The sequence below is a fragment of the Cynocephalus volans genome, chromosome 10, assembly GCF_027409185.1.
Source record: "Cynocephalus volans isolate mCynVol1 chromosome 10, mCynVol1.pri, whole genome shotgun sequence".
Classification (NCBI taxonomy): Eukaryota; Metazoa; Chordata; class Mammalia; order Dermoptera; family Cynocephalidae; genus Cynocephalus; species Cynocephalus volans.
Window position 1 is genome coordinate 72,470,742 of NC_084469.1, and position 27,756 is coordinate 72,498,497.

Genomic DNA, 27,756 nt, shown 5'->3' on the forward strand with positions numbered 1-27,756 from the left:
CATGTGGGCATGTATTGTATAAACAACTCAATAAATGTTTTATAGAACAAAAGTTTATATTTATTTTATCTCTATTTAACTCCACAAAGCTTATTACCCAACAATCACAATAAGACATTGAACTTTCTAAGGGGGAAAAGAGAACTGTGGTTACTAGCGGTGGGAAGAGGGGGTGGGGATAGCGAGAAATTTGTAAAAGGTCACAAAGAATTATTATGTTTTGTAATGATGAACACATTAATTATCCTGATTTGATCATCACATATTATACACAGGAACTGATATTCAACTCTGTACCCCACAAATATGCATAATCAATTATGTTTCAATAAAAATAACAAGTTTGTTACCCAGAGAAGCTAATTTTAGGGCAAAGAAAAGCAAGTCATACTTCATCGATAAGTTTACAGTTCTCATTAGCATAAGAATTTGGTATTGGCAAGGAATTGTAACAACAAAAAGATACTTTCCTGTATTTGTGAATAAGAGGGCTAATAAAAGTCATCTAAAATAGCTGTAAATGACTTCTCATCTGGGGTCCAAATCAGTAAGATAAACAATGCACTCTCCTGGTCCAGACAGTAGTTATCCACACACGTGTTTGAATGCATGTGCGAAAACACACATTCACATTCTCATTATGTCAGGGCAGGTGTCAATGATTAAGAAAAAATATATATTTAATGATTAGTGATTAAATAAAATCATTCCATTGATCAATTACATAAAGATTGCCAAATCACTCAGAGAACTGAACAGACAAAAAATAATTAACATAAGGTGCATATACTAAAAAGTAGTAGCTGTTAGTATCCTGAGATATATTGGAAATATATATTTTCTCCTCATGTTATGTAATTATATTAAACTTTACATATAAAGCAGAATCTTTCTTAAACACTGAAAGAGTATTGGGGAGACAAAATGAACTTTAGCATTATAGGTAATTATTTTTTGAAGATGATACATATATGTACATATATGTATATGTACACACACATATTTATGGAGAGAGAGAGAGACTGAGAGATGTAGACACAATAAAGAATGCAATTTACCTGTGTACAATTCAAAGATTTTTTTCTGTATTTCCTACCAGGAGATTATAAAAACTCCATTTTAAGAAACCTTATGAAAACACATGCCCTGACACTTAATGCACATACACTTTTTAAAAATTTTACCATTACACAATGTAAACATTTTTCGTGGCCCTTTACCAATTTTTCCCTAACGCCCCCTCCCTATCCCCTTTGCCTCATCTGGTGTCCTCAGTTCCGTTCTCTCTTTTTGAAAGTTCAAGAAATTATTTTGATTCTTTCTTTCTTTCTTTTTTCAGCATGTCAGAGTGGGGACATGCAGTATTTCTCTTTCTGTACCTGGCTCATTTCACTTAACATAATTTTCTCTAAGTTCATCCATGTTTCTGCAAGTGACAGAATTTCATTCTTTTTATGACAGAGTAGTATTCCATTGTATATATACGCCACAGTTTCCTTATCCCGTCATCCATCACTGGGCATTTAGGCTGGTTCCAACTTTTAGCTCTTGTAAAGAAAGCTGCTATAAATATTGGAGTGCTGGCATGTGTCTTCGACATGATGATTTCCATTCCTTTGGGTGTACATCCAGCAACAGGAATGCTGGATCTTATGGCAGTTCTATCTGTAGTTGTTTGAAGAACCTTCATACTGTTTTCCATAACAGCTGCACTAATTTATAGTCCCTCCAATAGCCTAGGAGGCTTCCCCTTTCTCCACATCCTCATCAGCATTTTTTTATTTTCTGTCTTTTTGAGACTGGCCAGTCTGATGTGAGACGATATCTCAATTCGGTTTTGATTTGCATTTCCCTGATGCTTAGTGATGTTGAGCAGTTTTTCATGTGTCTGTTGGCCATTTGTATATCTTCCTTTGAGAAGTACCTATTCAGCTCCTTTGCCCATTTTTTAACTGGGTTACTTGATTTTTACTGTTAAGTTGTTTGAATTCCTTGTACATTCAGGATATTAATTAACCCCCTGTTGGATGCATAGCTTGCAAATATTTTTCCCCATTCTGTATGTTGTCTTTTCACTCTTAACTGTTTCTTTTGCTGTGCAGAAGCTATATGACAGACCCACTGCCAATATCATCCTGAATGGGGAAAAGCTGAAAGCTTTTGCCTTAAGAATGGCAACAAGACAACGATGCCCACTCTCACCACTCCTGTTCAACATAGTGTTGGAAGTACTAGCCAGAGCAATCAGGTAAGAGAAGGAAATAAAGGACATCCGGAAAAGACGAAGTCAAACTGTCCCTGTCTTCAGGTGACATGATCCTATATATAGAAAAATCTAAAGACTTTATTTACCAAGGGCAGTGGTGCCGGGAGCCTCCTGGACGCGGCGCTGTGACTCGCAGTCGGGCCGCGCCTTAGCAGCAGCCGCAGGGCAGCGGTGGCAGGGGACACACCCCCAGCCCCCAACTGTCACAGCCCCCACGCTGGGGCAGCCATTCTCGCTCTCTCAGCTCTTCCTCCCTTCGCTCGCACCATGGCTGATCAGCTGACTGAAGAACAGACCGTTGAATTAAAGGAAACTTTCTCCCTATTTGATAAGAATGGTGACACGGCACCCATCACAACAAAGGGACTTGGAACTGTCATGAGGTCACTGGGTCAGAACCCCACAGAGCTGAATTGCAGGATATGATCAGCGAAGTGCACGCTGATGGTAATGGCACCACTGACTTCCCAGGATTTTTGACTACGATGACTAGAAAAATGAAAGATACGGGTAGTGAAGAAGAAATTCGAGAGGCGTTCCGAGTCATTGACGAGGATGGCAATGGTTACAGCAGTGCGGCAGATCTACGTCACCTCATGGCACATTTAGGAGAAAAACTAACAGATGAAGAAGAAGATGAAATGATCAGAGAAGCAGATATTGATGGAGACAGACAAGTCAACTATGAAGAATTTCGTGCAGATGATGACTGTAAAAGGAAGACCTGCTTTCAACTCCTCCCCCCCCCCCCCCCCCGCCCCCAGAAGAATCAAATTGAATCTTTTACTTACCTCTTGCAAAAAGAAAAAAGGCAGGAGGCAGGCAGGCAGGCAGTCAGGAAAGGAAGGAAGGAAGGAAGGAGGGAAGGCAGGAGGGAGGGAGGGAGGGAGGGAAGGAAGGAAGGGAGAGAGAGAGAGAGAGAAAAAGAAAGAAAAAAGTTAATTTACTCATTCTGTTTCTATATAGCAAAACTGAATGTTGACAGTACCTTCTGTCCACACACACACAAAATCTGCATGAATTGGTTGGTGGTCCTGTTCCCTAAAGATCAAGCCACACATCAGTTTTACAATATAAATACTTGTACCACCCTATTGATAAAGAAGCAGTTAGTGGGCTCCTTAAACGATTTTCTAACGATTCATACACTGGGCTGGCCAGTTTTTCATGCATGCAGCTTGACCATTGAGCACAGTCAGGCATTCGTATTAAAAGTGAAAAATGAAAAAACAAATTCAGAACTTATTCAAATGGGTTCTATCTAGTTCAATTTGTTAGTATAAATTGTCATAGCTGGTTTACTGAAAACACATTGAAAATTAGTTTCCCTCAGGATGATGTGCAGAAAAATGGGTAAAGGATAAACTTTTGATATCTAGCCCCATTAGTAGGTTGGTTCTCTTGTACTCCGGTGTGCTCCGACCCACGGCAATGATGACACCCTGGTGGCGTGTCCGCATATGTTCAGCATCTGCATTGTACTAGAGTGAAACAGGTGTCAGGCTGTCACCATTCATACAAATTTTTAATATGAAACTTTTACCAAGGGATCATCTTTGGACTCTCTATTTTTAAAACCTTCTGAACCATGACTTGGAGGCCCCAGAGTAGACTGTGGCTGTGGACTTCCACACAACCAACAACATTGCTGTTCAAGAAATTATCATTTATGTCCATTCCAAGTTGTAAATGCTAGGGGTTTTTTTCCAATATAATGACCGTTGACTTAAAATAAATAAATAAATAAAGACTACCAAAAAACTGTTAGAGCCAATAAATGATTTCAGTAAAGTTACAAAGTCAACATGCAAATATCAGTAGTTTTTTTATACTCCAACTAACTAGCAGAAAAAGAGATCAAAAATCAAGAGTTTCCATTTACAAGAGTCACCAAAAAATAGTAACAATTATAAAACACCTAGGAATCAATTTAAACAAGAAGGTGAAAGATCTGTACAATGAGAACTACAAATCACTGCTGAAAGAAGTTAGAGTACAGAAAAAGATGGAAAGACATTCTATGCTCTTGGATTGGAAGAATTAATGTTGTGAAAATGTCCATGCTATCCAAAGCAAATCTACAGATTCAATGTAATGGCATTGTTCACAGAAATAGAAAAAACAATCCTAACATCCATATATAACAACAAAAGACACTGAATAACCAAAGTAATTGTGAGCAAAAATAAATAAAGCTGGAGGCATTATACTACATGACTTCAAATTATACTACAAAGCTATAGTAACCAAAACAGCATGGCACTGGCATAAAAACAGACACTCAGACAAATGGAACAGAATAGAGAGCCCAGAAATCAACCCCCATACTTACAGCCAACTAATATTTGACAAGGGCAACAGGAACATACACTGGGGAAAGGACCTCCTCTTCAATAAATGGTGCTGGGAAAACTGGACATCCATATATAGAAGAATGAAACCAGACCTGTACTTCTCACCATATACCAAAATCAACTCAAAATGGATTAGAGACTTATGTAAAAGACCCAAAACTATAAAACTACTAAAAGAAAATATAGGGAAACACTCCAGGAAATAAGACTGGGCAAAGACTTTATGAATAATACCCCAAAAGCACAGGCAACAAAAGAAAAAATAAACAAGTAGGATTATATCAAACATATACACTTGAATATGTAGAAAGTAGCAAGATTTTAAGAAAGGTGATCATTTTAATTGCTGGTAATATATCGTTATGTTTTCTCTCTGGAAATAAAGCTATGTTTACAGTTTTAAAACATTGTATGAACATAAATTTAACTCATAAAAATTTATTTAGTTTTGCTTTTTAAAATTTTTAATTTTCCATATTTGTGGGGTACAGTGTGTTGTTTTGATACATTCATATATTGTACAATGATTCACTTAGGGTAGATAGCATATCCATCACCTGAACATTTACTTTTTCTTTCTGATCATTATGATCAAGATTGTCTTTTCTAGTTATTTAGAAATATACAATGTAATATTATTAGCTCTACTCAGCCTATAGAATGCCAGAACTTATTTTTCTTATCTATCTGTAACTTTGTACTCATTAACCCACCTCTTCCCCTCCCTGCTTCCCTTCTCAGCCTCTAGTAACCATTACTCTACTCTCTACTTCTATAAGATTTACTCTTTTTAAAAATAGATTCCAGGCTTTTCAAGATGGCGGCGGCTGCGGCGGCTGGCGCGGAGTAGCTGAGGTGGAAAAGGCGGCCACTGGGACTCAGGCAGCCGGAAAACTTGTGGTCCTTCCTCTCGCCATCTCTTAAGGGAGGACTGCTGCTGCTGACCGGTCGTGGGGGGTGACCGCCACTTTGCCCCCGGCAGGAGAGGCTGCCTCATTTACAGACAACAGCTTTAAAGTGTGGAGCAGGAAAAGAACTGTTTCTTAGCTGCAAAAGTGAGTCTCGAAAAAGGGAACACGGCGCCAGGGCTGCTGTGGATGCAGCCAGGATCCCGGAGGCTGGGGCCGCACTGAAGGCGGCCAGCTGCCCTATTCAGGATTCGAGGTTTCAGGCCGGCATTAAAGAAGATTCCTGGGAGCGCCCGAGCCGCGCCGCGACTGAACAGCCCAAGGCGGCAGCGGCCGAGAACTGGGAAAGGCGGCAAACCAGAGACAGAGAGCGAGCACCCGACCTGGCACAGCACTGTGAGTGATCCCTGGCACAGCTCTGTTCGGGGGGTGGATGCCCACGCGGCTCCCCTGCACCACCAGCCCACTCACCGCCGGTGCTGCCTCCATTTTCCCAGGTGCGGGCAGCTCCGCCCTGCTCGGCCATCACTGAGCCCTCCCACTTGCTGGCCTGGCGCCAGGCTTTCCGGAGCCTGCGGACCGGCCTTGGCTCCCACTCCCTCTGCGGTTCTCTGGCGGGGCTGGTGGCGGAGGGCGTCCCAGGCCAGTTTCGGGAGGGCAAGGAAGTACGGGCGGGCCGACTGTCACTCCATCATACCCTGGACTCAGGCCCCAGGTAAACTCCCTGTTACTGGGAGGCAGATACCATCTGTGCGGCCACCAGTTTGGAAAAAAGCCTAACGAATTTCTGGTTGGGAATAGTGTGGTAGGAGAGTTCCCAGGTCCGCTTGAACCTGCCGGAGACCAGGCTGCAGGTGGGCGCTAGACTCGGTTTATACTGGGGGGATACAAAGGTGAACAAGACCCGAGAAAGATCTACATAGTGCCACAAAGGCACCCAGAGAGACCGGTCGTCTGTGCCCAGCAGAAACCTGGTAGACTTCCTGGGTGAGGCGGTACCGAGCAGGGTCTTGAAGGCCCAGCTGATAGACGAGGGGTGCAGAAGACACGCCCCAGCCCAGCACAGTGCGCACAGAGTGGGGAGACATGCGGCCAGGGAGGCGGAGACTCGACAAAAACCACACACCCGGTGGGGTCGCTACTGCACGATCTAACAGCCTGGGCCAGAGCACACGGAACGGGGAGAAGTCCTGTACAGAAAGTGAAAGCTCAACAGAGATCACACACCCTGTGGTACGTGATCCACCAGCCCAGCAGAGTACAAGCTGACCAGAAAGGTGGCTCCCCGGAGAAGCCCAAGACCCGAGGCAACCACACACACAAGGCACTAGAGGCCAACTGAGCAGTCACGGAGGGAGCCATACGAAATTGGCAACCACAGCAACATCCTAGTTAGTCATTAGTCTCAAACCGGTGAACTGTGAAACCCCCAGCCACAATGAATAAACACCAAAAAAAAGATACCAGAAATACAAAAAATCAAGAAAGTACACCACCAAAAGTTAATAAATCTCAAACTCTAGATCCTATAGAACAAGAAGCCCTTGAAATGACTGACAAGGAATTTCGAGTGATAATTCTAAAGAAACTGAATGAGATACAAGAAAACTCAGCTAGACATCATGATGAAATGAGGAAAAGTATACAGGATCTGAAAGAGGAAATGTACAAGGAAATCAATGTCCTGAAAAAAAATGTAGCAGAACTTGCTGAACTGAAGAAGTTATTCAACGAAATAAAAAACACAACGGAGAGTTTAACCAGCAGGCCTGTCGAAGTTGAAGAGAGAACCTCTGAACTTGAAGATGGGCTGTTTGAAATAACACAAGCAGACAAAAAGAAAGAAAAAAGAATCAAGGACATGGAAGAAAATCTGAGAGAGATATCAGACAACCATAAGCGATCAAATATCCGAGTCATGGGTATTCCAGAAGGGGAGGAAAATGGAGATTCCATTGAAAACATATTCAACAAAATAGTGGCAGAAAACTTCCCAGGTATAGGAAAAATCACAGATCTTCAGATCCAGGAAGCTCAACGATCTCCAAACGTATTCAACCCAAAAAGGCCTTCTCCAAGACATGTCATAGTCAAATTGGCAAAACTCAGAGACAAAGAGAGAATCTTAAAAGCTGCAAGAGAGAAGCGTCAAATCACCTATAAGGGAGCCCCAATCAGGTTAACATCAGACTTTTCATCACAAACCCTAAAAGCTAGAAAGGAATGGGATGATATTTTCAAAATACTAAAAGACAAAGATTGCCAGCCAAGAATACTCTACCCTGCAAGGCTATCCTTCCGAAATGAGGGGCAAATAGTATATTTCTCAGACAAACAAAAACTGCGGGAGTTCACTACCACAAGACCACCCTTACAAGAAATCCTCAAGGGAGTACTGGGTTTGGTTCCTGAAAAATAACTACCACTGCCATAAAAACCCAAGAAAAATCTAAACCCGCTAGTATAATAAAAATGGCATTCATGAAGAGAAAACAAGCTAACAAAAACACTATCTACAACCTAAGGAACCAACAAACACAGAAAACAAACAGTAAATCAGAAAGCAAGGAACAAAAGACACTTAAGACAACCAAACAACCAATAAAATGCTAGGAATAAATCAACACCTTTCAATAACAACTCTTAATGTAAAAGGCTTAAATTCCCCAATTAAAAGACACAGACTGGCTGACTGGATCAAAAAGCAGGACCCAACTATATGCTGTCTACAAGAGACCCACCTCACGCATAAAGATTCACACAGACTAAGAGTGAAAGGATGGAAAAAGATTTACCATGCAAACAGAAAAGAAAAACGAGCTGGAGTAGCTATTCTTATATCTGACAAAATAGACTTTAAACTAAAAACCATAAAAAGAGACAATGAGGGACACTACTTAATGATAAAAGGACTGATCCATCAAGAAGCCATAACAATCATAAATATGTATGCACCCAATGTTGGAGCAGCCAGATTTATAAAACAAACTCTATTAGACCTAAAGAAGGAAATAGACACTAATACCATAATAGCAGGGGACCTGAACACCCCACTGTCAATATTAGACAGATCATCTAGGCAAAGAATCAGTAGAGAAACACAAGATCTAAACAAGACTCTAGACCAATTGGAATTGGCAGATATCTACAGAACATTCCACCCAACAACCTCAGAATATTCCTTCTTCTCATCAGCACATGGATCATTCTCCAGGATAGATCACATATTAGGTCACAAATCAAGTCTCAATAAATTCAAAAAAATTGGAATTATCCCATGTATCTTCTCAGACCACAATGGATTAAAACTAGAAATTAATAACAAACGAACCTCTGGAAACTATACAAACACATGGAAGTTAAACAGCATTCTACTTAATGACATATGGGTCCAAGAAGAAATCAAGCAGGAAATCAAAAAATTTATTGAAACTAATGAAAACAATGATACATCATACCAAAACCTGTGGGATACTGCAAAAGCAGTATTGAGGGGAAAATTTATCGCATTAAACGCTCACTTCAGAAGAATAGAAAGATGGCAAGTGAACAACCTAACACTTCACCTTAAAGAACTAGAAAAACAAGAACAATCCAAACCTAAAGTTAGCAGACGGAAAGAAATCATTAAGATCAGAGCAGAACTGAATGAAATTGAAAACCAAAAAACAATTCAAAAGATCAACGAATCAAAAAGTTGGTTTTTTGAAAAGATAAATAAAATTGACAAACCATTAGCATGGCTAACAAAAAAAAGAAGAGAGAAGACTCAAATAACAAAAATTAGAAATGAAAAAGGCGATATTACAACTGATTCATCTGAAATACAAGGAATCATTCGAGACTACTATAAACAACTATACGCCAACAAATTTGAAAATCTGGAGGAAATGGATAAATTTCTGGACACACACAAGCTCCCAAAACTGAACCGTGAAGACGTAGAAAATTTGAACAGACCAATAAGAATAAAGGAGATTGAAGCTGTAATCAGAAGGCTCCCAACAAAGAAAAGCCCAGGACCAGATGGATTCACAGCAGAATTTTACCAAACATTCAAAGAGGAATTGACACCGATTCTTTACAAACTATTCCAAAAGATTGAAACGGACGCAAATCTCCCAAACTCATTCTATGAAGCAAACATCATCCTGATACCAAAACCAGGTAAAGATATAACCAAAAAAGAAAACTACAGGCCAATATCCCTGATGAATATAGATGCAAAAATCCTCACTAAATTACTAGCAAACAGAATACAGCAACACATACGAAAAATTATTCATCACGATCAAGTGGGATTCATCCCAGGGATGCAAGGTTGGTTCAACATACGCAAATCAATAAATGTGATACACCATATTAATAAACTCAAACACAAGGACCATATGATCATCTCTTTAGATGCTGAAAAAGCATTTGATAAAGTTCAGCACTCATTCATGACAAAGACCCTCTATAAGTTAGGTATAGAGGGAAAGTATCTCAACATAATTAAAGCCATATATGCCAAACCCACAGCCAATATCATCCTGAATGGGGAAAAGCTGAAAGCTTTTCCTTTAAGAACAGGAACTAGACAAGGATGCCCACTCTCACCACTCCTATTCAACATAGTGTTGGAAGTACTAGCCAGAGCAATCAGAGAAGAGAAGGAAATAAAGGGCATCCAGATTGGAAAAGATGAAGTCAAACTGTCCCTGTTTGCAGATGACATGATCCTATATATCGAACAGCCTAAAACCTCTACAAAAAAACTCTTGGAATTGATAAATGATTTCAGCACAGTAGCAGGATACAAAATCAACACACAAAAATCAATAGCATTTCTTTTCTCCAATAGTGAACATGCAGAAAGAGAAATCAAGAAAGCCTGCCCATTTACAATAGCCACCAAAAAAATAAAATACTTAGGAATTGAGTTAACCAAGGAGGTGAAAAATCTCTATAATGAGAACTACAAAACACTGCTGAGAGAAATTAGAGAGGATACAAGAAGATGGAAAGATATCCCATGCTCTTGGATTGGAAGAATCAACATAGTGAAAATGTCCATACTACCCAAAGTTATATACAAATTCAATGCAATCCCCATCAAAATTCCAAAGACATTTTTCTCAGAAATGGAAAAAACTATCCAGACATTTATATGGAACAATAAAAGACCACGCATAGCCAAAGCAATGCTGAGCAAAAAAAATAAAGCTGGAGGCATAACACTACCTGACTTTAAGCTATACTACAAAGCTATAATAACCAAAACAGTATGGTACTGGCATAAAAACAGACACACTGACCAATGGAATAGAATAGAGAATCCAGAAATCAACCCACACACTTACTGTCAGCTGATCTTTGACAAAGGCATCAAGCCTATTCAGTGGCGAAGGGACTGCCTCTTCAGCAAATGGTGCTGGGACAACTGGATATCCATATGCAGGAGAATGAAACTTGATCCATACCTCTCGCCGTATACTAAAATCAACTCAAAATGGATTAAGGATTTAAATATACACCCTGAAACAATAAAACTTCTTAAAGAAAACATAGGAGAAACACTTCAGGAAATAGGACTGGGTACAGACTTCATGAATACGACCCCAAAAGCATGGGCAACCAAAGGAAAAATAAACAAATGGGATTATATCAAATTAAAAAGCTTCTGCACAGCAAAAGAAACAATTAAAAGAGTTAAAAGACAACCAACAGAGTGGGAGAAAATATTTGCAAAATATACATCTGACAAAGGATTAATATCCAGAATATATAAGGAACTCAAACAACTGTACAAGAAGAAAACAAGCAACCCAATTAAAAAATGGGCAAAAGAGCGAAGTAGGCATTTCTCTAAGGAAGATATACAAATGGCCAACAGACATATGAAAAAATGCTCAACATCACTCAGCATCCGGGAAATGCAAATCAAAACCACATTGAGATACCATCTAACCCCAGTTAGGATGGCTAAAATCCAAAAGACTATGAACGATAAATGCTGGCGAGGCTGCGGAGAAAAAGGAACTCTCATACATTGTTGGTGGGACTGCAAAATGGTGCAGCCTCTATGGAAAATGGTATGGAGGTTCCTCAAACAATTGCAGACAGATCTACCATACGACCCAGCTATCCCACTGTTGGGAATATACCCAGAAGAATGGAAATCATCAAGTCGAAGGTATACCTGTTTCCCAATGTTCATCGCAGCCCTCTTTACAATAGCCAAGAGTTGGAACCAGTCCAAATGCCCATCATCGGATGAGTGGATACGGAAAATGTGGTACATCTACACAATGGAATACTACTCAGCTATAAAAACGAATGAAATACTGCCATTTGCAACAACATGGATGGACCTTGAGAGAATTATATTAAGTGAAACAAGTCAGGCACAGAAAGAGAAATACCACATGTTCTCACTTATTGGTGGGAGCTAAAAATTAATATATAAATTCACACACACACACACACACACACACACGCACACAAACCGGGGTGGGGGGGGAAGAAGATATAACAACCACAATTATTTGAAGTTGATATGACAAGCAAACAGAAAGGACATTGTTGGGGGGGAGGGGGGGAGGGAGAAGGGAGGGAGGTTTTGGTGACGGGGAGCAATAATCAGCCACAATGTATATCGACAAAATAAAATTTAAAAAAAGAAAAATAAAAAAATAAATAAATAAATAAATAAATAAAAAATAAATAAAAATAGATTCCACATGTGAGTGAGATCATGCAGCATTTGTCCTTCTGTGGGTGACTTACTTCACTTAACATATTAGTCTCCAGATCCATCCATGTTGCTGCACATCACAGGATTTCATTTTTGTAATAGTTTCAGAATATTCCATTGTTTATATGTACCACATTTTTTTTTTGGTTTTGTTTTTTAATCCATTTATCTGTTGATGGGCATTTAAGTTGATTCCATCTCTTCACAATTGTGTATAATGCTGCTATGAACATGGGAGTGCAGGCATCTCATTGATATGTTGATTTCATTTCCTTTGGATGTGTACCAAGTAGTGGAATTGCTGGGTCAGAATTTCCATACAGTATTACAATGTAGTAGAGCTCTCTTTTCTCTGCATTCTCACCAGCATTTGTTATTTTCTGTCTTTTTGATAATAGCCATTTTAATTTAAGTAAGATGGTATCTCACTCTGGTTTCATTTGTATTTCTCTGATGATAAGAGATGTTGAGCATTTTTCAATGTGCCTCTTGGCCATTTAAATGTGTTCTTCTGAGAAATGTCTGTTTAGATTCTTTGCCTATTTTTTAATTGGGTTATTTGTCTTTTACTGTTGAGTTGTTTGAGTTCCTCATATATTCTGAAATTAGTTAATTGTTAGATGCATAGTTTGCAAACACACTCTCCCATTCTGTATGCTGTCTCTTTACTGATTGTGTCCCTTACTGTGCAGAAGGTTTTTAGTTTGATGTCATCCTGTTTTTTTCATTCTATGCTAGTTTTTTTAATTGGTTATGAATATTCATGAGATACAAAGCTGATTGTCACCCCTCGTGCCTAAGATGTGAAGGCCAGATCCATACTAGCAGCATGCCCATTACCACAAATTGCATTTGTACCCTGTGTCCCCCACCCAATTATCCCCAACTTCCCTCCTCTTCTTTCCCATCCCTGCTCCACTTTGTATCCCAAGGTATGTTCTCTCCCTCTGCAAGTCCAATGCATCACTGTGGTCTTTCTTTCCTTCTTTCTTTCTCTCTTAGCTCCCACTTGTGAGTGAGTACATGTGGTATTTATCCCTCTGTGCTTTGCTTATTTCACTCCACGTAAGTTGCTCCAGGCTCATCCATGTTGTTGCAAATGGGAGAATTTCATTCTTTTTATGGCAGAGTAGTATTCCATCCTGTATATATAACACAGTTTCCTTATCTGTTTTTATTTTAGTTGCCTGTGCCTTAGTAGTGCCGTTAAAACAAACAAACAAAAAACATTGCTCAGTCAAATATCATGTAGCATTTCCCCTATGTTTTCTTCTACTAGTTTCATAGTTTCAGGTCTTAAATTTAGGTCTTTAATCCATTTTTGGTTGATTTTGGTGTACAGTGAGAGACAGAGGTCTTGCTTCAATCTTCTACTTGTGGATATCTAGTTTTCCCTGCACCATTTATTGAAAAGGCTGTCCTTTCCGCACTATATATTCTTGGCATCTTTGCCAAAAATCAGATATCTTTAAATAGGTGCATTTATTTCTGGGCTCTCTATTCTTTTCCATTGGTCTATTTGTATGTTTTTATGACAGTACCATTGTGTTTTAATTACTATAGCTTTATAGTATATTTTGAAATAAGATAGTGTGATGCTTTCAGCTTTATTTTTTTTTTTTTTGTTCAAGATAGCTTTGGCTATATGAGATCTTCTGTGTTTTCATACAAATTTTAAGATTTTATTTATTTTTGTGAAGAATGTCATTGGTATTTTGACAGGGATTGTGTTGAATCTGTAGATAGATCTATTTTTATTTTAGTGGCCTGTGCCTCAGTAGTGCCATTAAAAAAAAAGTAATATGGGACTTATTTTATTATTATTAATTTTGATAGTATCAACTCCTACAATCCATGAACATGTGACATCTTTCTTTCTATTTGTGTCTTCTTCAAATTCTATCACCAATGTTTTATAGTTTTCATTGTAGAAATCTTCCACTTTCTTGATTAAATTTACTGCTAAGTATTTAATTTGGGGGAGCTATTGTACATGGGACTACTTTCTCATTTTCTGTTTCACATATTTTCATTATTGGCATACAGAAATGCTATAGAGTTTTGTATGGTGAATTTGTATCCTATATCCTGCCATTTTGCTAAATTAATTTATTAGACCTAGCAAATTCTTGTGAAATTTTTAGGGTTTTCTATGTCTGTGATCATGTCATCTGCAAGTAAGGATAGTTTGACTTCCTCCTTTCCAATTTGGATGCCCTTTTTTGCTTTTGCTTGCCATATTGCTCTTCCAGTACTATGTTGAATAAGAGTGGGGAGAGTGGCATCCTTGTCTGGTTCCATGTCTTAGAGAAAAAGCCTCCAATTTTTGTCCATTCAGTATGACATTAGTTGTGAGTTTGTCATAAATGGCCTTTATTGTATTGGGGTACATTCCTTCTATACCTAATTTCTTGAATGTTTTTATTACGAAGGAGTTTTATAAAATGTTTTTTCTGCATCTATTGAAACAATCATATGAGATTTTTCATTTATTGTGTTGATACAATGTATTGTACTTATTGATTTGTGTTGTTGAATTCTGTTTGCTAGTATTTTGTTGAGGATTTTCATATATATGTTCATTAGGGATATTGGTCTGTAGTTTTCTTTTTGTCTTGTGTCTCTTTTTGATTTTGAAATGAGGTTAATGCTGGCCTTGAAGAATGAGTTTGGTAATATTCTCTCTTCTTCAATTTTTTGGAAGAGCTTTAGAAGAACTTGTATTAGTTCATCTTTAAATGTTTGATGGAATTTGGCAGTCAGGGCATCTGGTACTGGGATTTTCTTTGTTGGGAGACTTTTTATTACTTTTTCAATCTTATTACTAATTATTGGTTTATTTAGGTTGTCTAATTCTTCATGATTCAACCTTGGTAAGTTGTATGTGTCCAGGAATTTATTTATTTCTTCTAGGTTATTCAGTTTATTAGCATAGAGTTGTTCTAATAGTCTTTTAAGATCCTTTATATTTCTTTATATTATATTATATTATATTATAATATAATATTTTATATTATATCACTTATAATGTCTCCTTTTCCATTTTTGATTTTATTTATTTAAGTCTTCTCTCTTTTTTCTTTGTCTATATACAGGTTTATTAATTTTGTTTATCTTTTCTGAAGACCAACTCTTTGTTTCATTGATCTTTTATATGTTTCATTGATATTTTATATTGGTTTTATACTCTCTAATTCACTTATTTTTGTTCTGATCTTTGTCATTTCTCTCCTTATGCTGATTTTGAGTTTGGTCTGTTCTTGCTTTTCTAGTTCCTTGAGGTGTAACATTAGGTTGTTTATTTGAGGTCTTTTCATTTCTACCTTTTTGATGTAGGCATTTATTGCTGTAAGTTTCCCTTTTTGAACTGCTTCCACCGTTTCCCAATAGGTTCTGGTATGTTTTGTTTTCATTTTCATTTGTCTCCAGGAATTTTTTTATCTCCTTTTTGATTTATTCTTTGATCAATCCATTGTTGAAGTACATGTTATTTAATTTCCAAGTATTGGAACAGTTTCTGATGTCCCTTCTGTTACTGATTTCTAATTTTATTCCATTGCAATCAGAAAAGATAGTTGATATGATTTCAATTATTTTTAAATTTGTTAAGACATGTTTTGTGACTTTACATATGATCTATTCCAGAGAATGTTGTATGTGTTACTGAGAAGAATGTGTATTCTGCAGTTGTTGGATGAAATGTTTTATAAATATCTGCTAGGTCTAATCAGTCTAGAGCAGAGATTAACTTTGATATTTCTTGGTTAATTTTCTGCCTGGACCATCTGTCCATTGCTGAAAGTGGGGTGTTAATGTCTCCAACTTTTATTGTGTTAAAGTCCATCTCTTCCATTTGGTCCACAGACACAATTCAGCTGTACGGATATTCCAGCCTGGGACCAAGTCTTTCCCACAAACTGTGCCCCCTTCAGTTCTATTGCCCTGACCAGCCTCCACTGTGTGGTGCCTGTGCCAATCAGAAGTCAGATCAACTCCAGTGCTGTGCAACAGTGCTCCTCTGGTGGGTCAGCCACCTCCTGGCATGCCAAATGTTTCCCTTTGAGCAGGCTATGCATGAGTCCCCCACTACAGCTCACTGACCTCTGGGTGGTTCCTTCCTCCAGTCAGCTACTCCCTTCACTTCTGTGTGGGTCCAGGGGAAGCTTGCTAGTAGCTTTGCTGGCCTGGGAGATTGAATGGTGCATCCAAAGCACCCTCTCTTCTGAAGACTCTAAGGAGGTCACTGGTACAGCTTTGCCATCTTCTGGGAGCTGCTCAGTGTGTTGGAAGCTGCTCCTTGCCTTGTATCATGCCAGCCCCAGAAGAAGCTGGGGCTTGGAATGGTTGGAGTGGTTCATCCTCCTTCTTGCCACAGCCTTTCAAGCCTTCCTGAACACCTCTGGTATCTTGTCCTCTTCTCCCAAGTTTCAACAATGTCAGGATGGCAGGTTTGCATTTTAATAGCAGTAAGTTGATCAGTTGTAGGGGGAAGTGACAGCAGGGAACATATATTCCACCATCTTGGTGATGTCACTCTCAGGATGGAACAATGATCTTCTTCCCAGCAGTAAAGGCCCTTTTCTCCACTGTTGGCTCCAAGTAGCTTCATGCAAAAAGCACTGTGGTGATTTTGCAGTCTCCGATGAGCTATTCTGTGCACTGTGCCATCCAGGAAGCTGCAGAGGCTGGGACTGATCAGATTGATCTTTCTTCCTACTTACTGTGGCTTTTCATGCCTTCATGGACTCAGTGGGTTTCTCCTCTTCCTCTGAGTTCTACGGTTTCAGAATGGCAGTTTTTTACTTCAATTGTTGCAGATTGATTTCTTGTGGAGGGAGTGATGCTAGGTATTTAGTCTTCCATCTTTGTGACATCACTCCTCAAAACTGACACACCTGCGTAATAACCACATAAATTGAGTTATAGAACATTATCATAAACATAGAAGCCTCTTTCTTGGACCCATCCAGTCAGTAACTCCCATAAGGGTAATAACTATTTTGACTTCTGTCACTATAAATTGGTTTTGACCATGCTTCTACTTTATATGAATAAAATCATATATATGTACCAGTCTGTGTCTAGCTTCTTTTATCTAACATTATGTCCTTGAGATTTATCCATGTTGTCTTCTCTATGTAATCTCAGAGTGTTCCATTTTGAGAATATAATACAATATTTTTATCTGTTTCTCTGTAAGGGCATTTACATTGTTTTCAGTTTTGTGTTATTTTGTTTAATGTTTCTAAAATTATTGTGTTACGTTTTAATGTGGTATAAATGGGGACAGATTCACTCCTTTCCAAAAGATGGTCACATCATAATTTCCAGAAATTTGAATATGTTACATTACATGTCAAGGGCAACTAAAATTGTGTACAGAATTGATTGTTAATTAGCTGACCTTAAAATGAGGAGATTATTCTGGGTTAACTGAGTGAGCCCAATGTAACCACAATGGTTCTTCAAAGTGAAAGAAGGAAGCAGAAGAGAGCCAGAAATATTGCAGCACAAGAAGAATTCAACCAGATGTTGCTGACTTTCAAGCTGTAGAAATCAGTTCATGAGCCAAGGAATGCAGGTAACCTCTAGAAGCTGGAAAAGGCAAGGAAACAGATTCTCCCCTACAACCACCAGAAGGAATGAAGGCCTGCCAACACCTTCATTTTAGACAAGATTCATTTCAGGCTTTGGTCATCCAAACTGTAAGATAATAAATTTATGTTTCTTTAAGCCACTAATTTTGTGGTAATTTGGAAACTAACAGTGAGGGGTTATAATGTATTTTATTATATGGCTATCTAATTAATCAATAACCATTGACAGATAATCTTACAATCCTGCACTGCAGTGGCACCTTTATTGTAAATAAAATGACCACATGTGGGTCTGTTTCCAGATCTTTTATTATACTTCACTGGTCTATTCACTTATTTTTGCACCAGTATTGCACTGTCTTAATAGCTATGGCTTCATAGTAAGTGTTGATATGTGGTAGAGTAAGTTTTTAAGTTTCTTCAATGATATTATTTTAGTTAATTTAGTCTTTCGACAATCTGATTCAAAAATTTGTATAAAAATACACTTTCAACACACACAAAAGGTGGCCGACTACCAGATAAAAATCTCTGCTATCTACCTTAAGTGAATCATTGTGTGGTATATGCACATATTGAAGCAATACACTGTACCCCACAAACAGATACAAGCAAATGTTAAAATTTTTAATTTTTTAATTTATATAAAAATGCAGTTTCAACACACAAAAAATCTTACTGGAACTTTGACTGAGATTGCACTAATTTTATAGATCAACTTAGAGAAAATTGATGTCTTAAAATATTGAGTCTTCAGATCCATGCATATTGTATAGCCTTCCATTTATTTAGGTTCTCTTTATTTTTGCATTGTACTGTTTTTTTGTTTTTTGTTTTTGTGTTTTTCTTTTCTCTTTCTGTGTGGATATACTGCCATCTGGACCTATAGGTTTCTTGTTGGAAAGAAATGCCTAAAGCAAAGCATTATTGATTTTCTAATAGATATTTAAGACTTTCCCCATTTCCTTATCCACATCACATGCTTATTTTGCCAACATTTCAGCAAAAAACACAAATTGCTCAATTGCCCTTTAAAAAAGGAAAAAGGGGGTAGAAGCAGAACCAAAAGATATTGTTCACTTCATATCCTATAATTCTTATCATTCGAGTCTTGCATTAATATACAATTTTGTAAAATAGTCTTACAATGTATTTGTCACACTTATATAATTAGGAGTTCAATTAATCATTTTACCTTACTAATAATAAATATAATGTTATGCTAAGTGAATGATATCATCAAAGTATTTTAGAGAAACTTCCTAAACTCATTAGTACATTGTCAATAGGAAATCATTTATTTTACTAATTGGATTGGTGAGATTTACACATGTTACACCATGAATCTCAACCTATAGATAGTTAACAATCACTACAATTAAGGGATAAAAATTTTAGTACTTATAGTTACAAACTCAATCTTGTTGCTTTCATCTGTGAAAACAAATGACTTTTCAACATGTCTCAAGAAAATCAACATATATTGTGTATGATCTAAGAACTTAAATTGAGATTTGTAGAAAATTGGGTAATAATATAATTTTCTGTAGGAAGATATAACTAAGATATAGCTATTTTTTTTTCTTATATCCAGCTGAAATTCTGGTGGAAAAATTGGGAAGAATATTGGATATCCTTGGCATATTCTAATGCTTCACTCTCTATCATTGATGAGAATGCAGTATAAATATAAGAACTGTAGAATCTGCTCTCTCAGTAGTCTGTGTGGTGATTGACTTTGGGACCTGGGCAGAGGGGATACAGGAGAAAGGGGGTGCTTTTGGTTTCCCATCTCCCTTTCAGGTAGTAAAGAAGTAGTTTTATATGTTCACATTTTTAAAAGTTCTTTATATATTCATACTTTCTAAGTTCATGTAAAAGTATTACGGAAAAAACGATTCCACTTTTAATATGGTTCAAAACCTGGTCAAATTAGCATCTAGAGTTGAACAGGGTGCAGGGCAGAAGGAAAGGAAAGAGCTGACAAAAGTTAATCCTTGTGAATCACTAGTCATTTTTTATAAGATTCATGGCCAACACTGAATATTCATTTCTGCCATCATATTCAAGATATGATCACAGGTTATGACAGAGGGGAAAAGAGACAAATGAATATAAACACCTATTTCATTACAACCTAGTAATAAAGTGAAATAACATAGGATTCTTGGTTTCAAGTGATAACTACCACAGTATTACCAACTTGACTATGGAGAGAAAAAAAGTGTTTCCTTCACATTTGAGTCTCAGCACATACAATAGGGTGCTGCAAATAGAAAATGTTTATGTAAGGCTATTGAGGAAACGAATCCAGACCCAACTCTATAGGTAATAATTTTTTCATATTAAAAGGTTGAAACAGAAACTTCTCATAAACTCTAATTTCATTCAGTCATTAATTCCCCATAGACATGCTAAGACTCATTATTTTATTACAGACCAAAAGAAACATTAAACTCCTCAGATATTGTTACATGAACTGGAGATCCTGAGCTCCTCTGGTCTGAGTTGGAAAGTGAATGTAAAACTCCTATATTTTGCATTCCTGAAGCTGGGCAAACCAGTGGGGGTTTCAATTAAAAACCACAGGAATGGAAAGAAATACGTCAATAAAACCACAGACTTGTAAGTACTGCAGACTAGTTTGCAAACAAACACAGCAAGCCTTCTCGGAGTACGAGTCTATTACTGTATATTTAAACTGAATGTGTGATGGTGGAGGTGACTGTCTCAGTGTGGTTTTCCCTCATTTTATGTACAGGGGAATACAAACCTGCATCCCTGGTTCCTTGTAGCAAATGCAGTGAGGAAATTGCCTAACTGAAGAATGCATCACTGGATTGGGAAAAGCTGAAACGATAATAAATTTGTCTTTTAAGTAGGAAGATCACCAAACTAAGAGTTATAAGGCTGAACTGATATGCAATTAGCAATGCTGGAAAATTTGTTTTTTCAAGTACAGACATCAGGTTAATATCCATTTAAATTACACACTTTTCATTATATGACTTCTGCAGTGTCTGACATTAGAATATATTTGTTTGGTAATCAATTGGTTATAGAAAATATAATCAGTACTAAAATATTATGTATTTTGCCAGGCTAAAATCAGAATAAAGGACATCAAATTGAACAGAGCATAAGCAAAGTATTTAATTTATAATTCACTATATATAGCTGTGTATTTTTTAAAGATGCAATGTGTTGCAGGCATATAAGACAAGACAGCTATGTGGGAAAAATTGAATAGTTTTCCTGATTAATTAGGCTAAATGTGGTTTAATTTTATTACCAGTTAATAACTGGTTATAAATATATTGGCTTTTCATTACATTTGAACTCTTCATGAAACTAACCTTATAGATTATCTAGCGTATTAAGAGATTGTTTTGAAGCTCAAAAAAATTAATGATATTTTTAGTTAAGGACTATCTCATACTTTGAGTTGACTTTGAGAAAAAATGCTTTCTTTTTCTTCCATAGAAAACATGTTTACTTTATCCATATTGAAGGATGATAGAAGTAAAATTCAGCTTTCTTTGGTTCTCAACATTTTGATGCTTACCATATTTCAGAGTCTAATGAAACACAGTGGCAGACACAGCACTTAATGTGGGGTTTATTTTATCAAGGGCTTTATTCCTGAGTGAAAACTAAAAGGCTGGGAATGAAAGGGACGAAAGTGAATGTTTAACTTTCTGAGGTTCCTATTTGTGGTAAAAGACATACAAGGTGGTATTTCAGATAATTTAAAGGTTGTGAGATGTCTTGCATTTCCTAAACAGTAAATGTTCCGTTTCAAAGGAGTTTGTTAGAAGGTTAATCCTAAATATCTTGGTTACCTCATCAACAGTTGTGGGCTCTTTTCATTCCTACAATGATTGAGTCTGACATTTATGGACTATGTTATTTTGAGGTCAAAAGATAAGCATAATTTATTTTTTAAATGGAGTATACCATCCTTGTATTTGAAAGTAGAATCTTAGTGATTAAACACAGAACATGGGACAGGTTCTAATCATAATCTATGCACTGCTATGTCCCGTGTTTATTCAGCCCACACCCTGACAGAGTAGGTGCTTTACAAGCAGTTAGGTGGACAAAGAAAATAATTAATTAATAAGAATGTGATATTAGATGTAAGCAAATCTGAAAGCTAGTTTTTCTAAAATGCGCCCCTCTCTGCTTCTTCCTTATTAAATTAGAACTTGTTCCATCATGAAAATAATGTGAAATGTCTTCCTCCCTTAGGCACACCAATTTTGAGATAGAATTGCTACAACATGAATAAGATTTAGCAAAGCATATTATTTTAGAAATGGACACCAGGAAAGCAAAGTCAAAATTCATATTTTTATTAGACAGATTGTAATAAATAAAAACTCATAAATTAGTATTTTATCAGGATAGTCAAATATTTTTGTGAGGACTTGTGGTTGTTGCAAATTATAAGAAAAAAAATTATGATTAGCCTTTATTCTTAACCTACTAAAATATACTATTAATAAAATATCTACACTTTAATACTGAAGTCTCTAAATGATGCTTAATTATATGCCAGTACATATTAACTTATTAGAAAGCAGTTAGCACAAAGCATATTGGAGTAGCGTAAGTAGTTATTTACCTGATGTAATGTGCATGCAAATTAAAAGGTTAAAGTTAATAATAAGCTGAGAAAGCTAAACAAATTAAAGAAATGGTGCATTTATCATTTGCTAAATGGTTTGGCATTTCTTTAAAATGAGGAATATTGCTAAATCACCTCTCAACATAAAACAGTCAGTTTTATGTATTAAAATGTACACTAATTAAAATTTAAAATGTTTTGAAACTCCTAATATAAACACTGATTGACACATTGGTGGATACAAAAATTAAATGCTAGTATATTAATATTATAATAATAATATGGCCAAAGCTGAACTGCTGCTATATTCCAGTAGTCTTGAAACCATTTTTGATACCTACTTGCTTCATCCACTAACCGCAAAATTCTTTTTTAGTCTCAATACAGAGTAATATCCTGAGCCCAAGGTTATGTGCTTATGAGCAAGATCTACTTGAGCACAAAGCTTATACTTTTTCTCCCATATGAAATTGAGTACAATATATGTACAATGCAGTGTATAGTCATGTGTGCTGGGAGCGGTATGAAGAGACTGAGTCAGCATGAAAAATTATGTTTTGCTTGTGAGAGATTAGAGAAGACTTGATGGAGAAGATAACTTTTGAAATAAGCTTTGATGCATCAGTAGGATTTCACTAGTCCAGTATGTAGAAGACCTGGGAGGTGAAGATAAAAAACTGATACGTAGAAAAAAAGGCAAAGTAAATTTCCCAAAAGCACGGGCAACCAAAGGAAAAATAAACAAATGGGATTATATCAAACTAAAAATCTTCTGCACAGCAAAAGAAACAATTAACAGAGTTAAAAGACAACCAACAGAGTGGGAGAAAATATTTGCAAAATATACATCTGACAAAGGATTAATATCCAGAATATATAAGGAACTCAAAACAACTTTACAAGAAAAAACAAGCAACCCAATTAAAAAATGGGCAAAAGAGCTAAGTAGGCATTTCTCTAAGGAAGATATACAAATGGCCAACAGACATATGAAAAAATGCTCAACATCACTCAGCATCCGGGAAATAAAATTATCTAGACTTTTCAAGTTGCTGTTGGCATACTCCTCTCTCTTTAATAACATCCCAAAACATTACGGTTAGGACCTTTATGAAAAGGGACGTTTCTTTGAAACATTTGCTATATAGGCACGTAAAATAATAAGCACAAATCAAAGCACGTTTTTGGTTTAATATCCTAAGAAGCTAACTTTGCATGCCCTCTAAATTAAAGAAAACAGATAACCTAAAATATTCCATTTGAAACTATTAAAAACATGAACAGCATCAACTGGGACATGTAGTATTTTACATGTTTATTTCCTCAGTTTGTGCTATATTATTTTATATATGTATATAAATATGCACAAATTTATAATATATAAAGAATATTTTATACTATATTTTGACCTTCAAAGATCTCAAACTCATAGTCAAAGAACAAGTTTAAATTTTGTATCTTCTATAAATGGTATGTAAATGTGTCTGTGCTAATTTGGGAGTTTATACAGAGCTCAGGAATACAGGGAATATATAAAAACGATGAGCTACTAACAGGCAATATTATTGATCTAGAGATATTTTTTCTAGAGATATAGAAATATCTTACTCTGTCTCCTGGCCAGTTAGCTAAGACATTTTTATAAATAATAGAAAGAGATATGAAGAAATCTCTTTACTGTCAACACATAATATAGATTTTCTCAAACCCATAGTATTAGATAAATTAGTGGTTACTACTGTGGACATAAGATGGACATTATGATGGAGCGTGAGCCTCCCTTAACATGACAAACTCTTCACCAAGTGACAGGATTTAGAAATAAGGTCAACTTGATTGAAGGTAAGCTTTGGGTTTAGTGGGTATACATATATACACACATATATGTATACACATACACTGTATATGTTACATATACAATTTATACAGAATTTATTTAAAATAAATTGATGACAACGTAATGAATGATCACTTCAGAAAACTCATAAAATAAAGAAAATTTATAAAAATAATTACTATTTATCAACCTCAAACTCAGGTAATAATATTTTACAGCACTTTCTTCCAATATTGTTCTATACATATATATTTATGATATTGAATATAGCTAGATAAAAATGAGGCATCCAAAATTAAAATGATACAAATATTTTTAATTCATTAAATAGTCTTAAATAAATATGGCTTAAAGATTGCCTAATATTTCAAGCACAGGTCTGTCAAAATGTTGTACCACTTCACAATTATTACACATTAAAATTATTGTTAACCACATTTATAAATAAAGCTGTGACATATATTTGACTGTTTTTTCTCAGCATTTCCCAGGATCAAGTTCCTCAAAGTTGGATTCCTTCATCAAAGTTTTTTGACATTTTTAAAGCTCTTAATGAAGTAGGAATATAATTTTTATAGTAGATAATACAGATTTAAATTATTTGAAAAATGAATGTTTATTGACAGAAAATATGTTGCTTAAAATCTATTGTAACTTTGAGTCAAAAATTAATTTTGATTGATTAAAAGTTTTACTAAGACATAGTATGTCCAACAAGGCACTCAAAAAGCACATTGCACATTTAAGTAGCACTTTTCATTATTATGTTGTTACTTAGGTTGGCTTGGAGCTGTGATTAATGTTTGGCAAAAAAAAAAAAAAAAAAAGACAGAAAATAATTTTAATAAATAAAATTCAGTTTGAAAATGTGAAATAGTTTGTTATCCCAAAAATAAATGAGTTGAGTTTTATAGTTTATATAAATATATCTACCGTGTTCACATTGTTATCAAAACTAAATCATCATGTTTGAGCAAACTGCGTGCCCACCACATGAAGCATTCATCCGAGGCTCCTGAGGCATGGTGTTCTCCGCCAGCAACCCACTCACAGCCCAGTGATCACACTCCTGCCAGCTGGCTGGGCACAATGGATGAGGAAGGGAGAGGTTTTCCATGACAGTCATGGGAGCAGTGAGTTGGCAGAGGGCCATGTGATCTTCAATAGCCAACTGGCACCTGGGAGCTCCTTAACTCTCAAAGGGTTAGCCATGCACACTGTGCCCAAGCCATGCAGCAGTCACTGCCAGGGAGCCTGTGTTTGGAAAGGCATTCTCCCAAAGAAGCAGGCAGAACCCTCCCTTCATGAATAACTGCTGCATTCACAGGTTCAAGTGTGTCAGTAAATGCAGAAACAGGAAAAACTGGCATTGCTTCTGAGGTTTATTTGCTCATTATATCTACTCAATTATTTGTTGACTTTCAGAAAATGCATTTTAAAGAATAGAATTCCTACCAAGTGGTAGACCATTCATCTCAGTTTGTCTGGAACAGCACTGTTTCCTGGTCGTGATCCTGACCCATTAAGAACACCTCCACTCATTTTCAGCAGAGTCCTGGAGTAAGTGATACAGGATAGGGCCACTCCACTACTCAGAAAATATCTAAAGTGAATTTCTGGCAAAAAACGAAACCCTAAAATAGCCAAAACTACTGATTCTCAAGCCTAGCAGCAAAAAGCAAGTGAAATGCGAACTCTGTACATTTTTTAATTCTTTATCTATTGTCATTGTACATTTTTATGGGGTACAATTTGTTGTTTCAACACATGTGTGTATTATATAATGATCCAATCAGAATAGTTACAACTATTGTGGGTTAATTTTAAAAACTAAATTAAAAAGAAAAAGAAAAGAAATAAAGAGTAGAATAGTGGTTTCCAGAGACAGGGGAGGGGAGGGGGGTGTGAGGATGGGGGGGAAGTTGGTAAACGGGTATAAAGTTACAATGTCACAGTTAGATAAGTTCTGATGCCCCAGGGTGACTCTAGCTAATAATATTGTATTGTATATTTCAAGATAGCCAGAAAAGAGGATCTTGAATGTTATAACCACAGAGAAATGATAAATGTTCAAGTGACAGATATGCTAACTACTCTGTACATTTTTTTAAACTTAGTTTTTTATTATAAAAACAATTCAGACTTATAAAAGTATAAATAGTATATTATGTACCTCCACATGTCCATCACCCAACTTCAACTACCAATATATACTTTTTTTCATTCTAATATTTATTTTTAAGTAAACAAAACACGTGAGGAAAGGAGTTAGTGGGGTCAGGCCCTCTGGCCTCATATCCAGCTGGGTATGACACAGCACATCCCTTGTAAACAAGTCACGGAAGGAGTAGAGTCAGTGCACACGCGAGCCCGTGTACCCTTTGGCTCGTTGACAATGTTGTGTACTTTAGGTGTGGAAGGCGGCGGCTCTGAGCTGCTGGTTGGGGGAGCTCACGTCTAAGAATGAAGCACGTCCTCTTTGCTGTGGCTACTCCATACTTCTTTTGCTTACCTGACTCAGGACCTGCACAGGACCGGGTAGAGGGGTCTGTGATCCAGCCTGACAACAAGACTCCCTGGAATATTATTATTACTCTTTCACAATCTTAAGAGAGTATTTACCGAAGTTTTTTTTTTTTTTGTCTTTTTCGTGACCGGCACTCAGCCAGTGAGTGCACCGGCCAGTCCTATATAGGATCCGAACCCGCAGCGGGAGCGTCGCCGCACTCCCAGCGCCACACTCCCCCGAGTGCGCCACGGGCTCGGCCCCCAAAGTTTTTTTTTTTATGCAAAATGAGTCCTGGGAATTATTTCATGATGTCAGGGAGAAAGAGGACAACTGTGTATTACTCCCCTACTTTGAGATTCACAGAGAACATTAGTGCTGCTACAGGAATCTTTAATATACTAAAGACACTTTGTGTGTGTGTTGTTTTGAAAATAATGGAATAGATGATAGGTCAATTGATCGATTGATAGGTAGATAATTTTCAGAAATCAATTCACACACATGAAAAGTCTGCAGAATTAGTGTTAACTCAAAAATATCTTAAACTTGTCAACATAACCAGACTTTAAAAAAAAAAATGGTGGATGGAATAATATAGTTTTATAAAATTAAGTTTTATCCAGCTACGTAGGCCCGTAGGCAATCATATCAATGCATGATTGATCTGGGAGCAGGGAAAATAGCATCTTGGGAGAAGTATCCATGTGATGTTCTTTATGGAGGCAAACTTATTAATCTTGTAGAATCTTCCTCATTGTAGCTGCAATGTTTCCAAGTATGCTCCAAGTAGATACTGTAACATCTTCACACTCAGGATAGTTTACTTCTTTCTTAGTAGTTATTTAGATAATTGATGTCATTATCCAAAGGCATGTTAACAAGAATGTTTTGCCCACACCTTTATCAACATAACGGGGAC

General features: G+C 36.8%; 1 pseudogene; it reads left to right on the forward strand.

Moving 5' to 3' along the window:
• The first annotated feature begins 2,530 nt into the window (after positions 1 to 2,530).
• Positions 2,531 to 27,756, forward strand: part of LOC134387440 (calmodulin-like) — an 87,245-nt pseudogene continuing 62,019 nt past the window's right edge.